The 2,276-nt window shown below is 43.9% G+C and overlaps 1 pseudogene; it reads right to left on the bottom strand.

Moving 5' to 3' along the window:
* Positions 1–405: 405 nt before the first annotated feature.
* Positions 406–1,872, bottom strand: LOC145832438 (Y+L amino acid transporter 2 pseudogene; annotated as a pseudogene).
* Positions 1,873–2,276: the final 404 nt, after the last annotated feature.

The following is a 2,276-nucleotide window of genomic DNA, read 5'->3' as shown; positions in this document are numbered from 1 at the left end:
TCAAAAACGTAAAAAACATAAATTTATTTCGGTAAGAACTTATTTATTAATAAATAAAATAGAAAATTATTACAAAATAAATAGTTCAAACGCTCTAAAACATCAGCAGATTTATTATAAAGTACTAAAATGTATTTTTAATGTAGCTGAACAATTGTGTAATTATGAAATAAAATCTAATTAACTAAAGCTGATTATGGTTTTGATAAATTGTTTTTGGTACAAATTCAAAAATTCTGAATTATATTAAGATCAGATTAGACAAGACTTTGACTAAAACTCAGCTAAAGTATTTTTCGTAGTTAGCATCACACGTATAGTAACTATCGACAACATTTCATAAAAAATAATCCACCTAAAACCAAAGTTTCAAAAAAAGGTTCTAGAAACGGGAAGTCCCCCATTTTAGTCCTGCTTCGTGACCACGACGGGGCACAGCTTCTCCATGAACCTGGTCCCGCTCTCGTTCAGCTTGTGCAAGAAGTCGGGCACGTACTTGCTGTCCTTTAAGAAGTAGACGGGAAAGCCCGAGACCAAAATGGCCGCGCCTATCATGGCATTACCGGTGTCGTAGATGAACTGGGCCAACACTAGTAGATAGCAAATAGCGGCGAAGACGGCGGACAGCCACACGGGGAACTTGATCGGCCGGTCCATGTTGGGCCTCTTGAACCTCCACACGCAGGTGCCGATGATGGCCACGGTGAGCCAGTAGATGAACGAGTAGTAGTTGATCAGCAGCCCGATGTTGTTCCACCCCATGTACATCATCGTCATGCAGCACAGCACCAGCAGTGACGGAACCGGGGTGAGGTGGTCGGGGCTGACCATGGAGAAGTAGGTGGGGAACTGCTTCTCCCTGGCAACGGTGAAGTACATCCTGCTGGTGAAGTTGAACACCGCGTTGACCGTGCCGAAGGTGGAGAGGAACACTAAAACGGACATGACGTAGGTCCACTCCCGTCCCATGGTCTTGGCAATGAAAGTGATGGCCACCGCGTTCGACTCCGTCATATCATCAGACGTCAGCACGGTCAAGTAGGCCACGTTGACCCTGATGTAGATGACCGTGATCAACGGCAATGCGATGTAGATGGCGTACGGGAGGTTCTTCTTGGGGTTCTTTATTTCCTCGTTCATGTAGTTCAGGCAGTCCCACCCCACGTACGAGTACACGCCGTTGTAAATGCCGAATATGATCGACTTGAACGTGAACGGTTTACCCGCTAAAACCGTTTTCTCCGGCGTCTGCCACGGGTCCTCCAGCGCTCCCCCTTCGAACCCACTCTCGATGAACTTGTTCATGCCGATGACGATGACGAGCAACATGGCGACGATCTTGGAGTACGAGAGGTACGAGTTGATCTTGTTGGCCAGGTCGATGTTGATGGAGTTCATGGCGACTATGCACAGGCAGATGCAGACCGCGATGAGGTTGATGGCGGTCTGGGGCGGACTGCACGTTAGGAACCACGGCTTCAACAGATACTCCGCGCTCACTTTCGGTATGAGCGCGCACACCACCGGCTCGATTATCAGCACGGACACCCAACCGCGCACGAAGCCCAAGCAGCTGCCGAATAGTTCCCTGATGTACGCGTAGTTGCCCCCCGACTTTGGTATCGTCATGCCCAGTTCCACGTAGCACAGCGCGCCCATCATCGATATGAACCCGGACAGCACCCACACTATCAGCGCCATGCCGGCCGACCCGACGCACTTCTGCACGACCGAGGGGCTGAGGAAAATGCCGCTGCCCACGATGGTGCTGACTATCAACGAGATTCCGTTCATCAGCCCGAACCGCTGCTTCAGTTCGACGTTGGAGGACGATTTGAGGCTCACCGCGCCTTCACGTTGTTTTTCACACATTTTATTTAGAATACGCTTAGTTTTCTGTTGGAATATCAAAGGTTAAAGTTACTTTAAGTTTAAATTGTTGTTTTGTACAATTATATATTTTAAATATTTTTGAATAAATTTTAAGCAAAAATATTTAATGTTGCTGAAAAGTGGAAAAAAAAATAGTCTAAAAAATTAATATAATGTACTTTGGCAAAAAATATTTTTGGTTTAATAAAAAATATTTTGGTAACTGCATAATAATAATGAAGTTTGTAAGATCAAAATTTGATAGGTTTTTTGATTGTCAAAACTAACAGAAAGAAAATAAAAACAATAAACTTACAATATTTTATAACAACTACTCAACTTTTAAAATTGAAGAAATAAAATAATATGGACCATATAAAAATAAAACTTAATATTTTTTACTC

Source organism: Thalia democratica, chromosome 3, assembly GCF_965202585.1.
Source record: "Thalia democratica chromosome 3, ktThaDemo2.hap1.1, whole genome shotgun sequence".
NCBI lineage: Eukaryota > Metazoa > Chordata > Thaliacea > Salpida > Salpidae > Thalia > Thalia democratica.
This window is presented reverse-complemented; position numbering and strand designations above follow the sequence as displayed.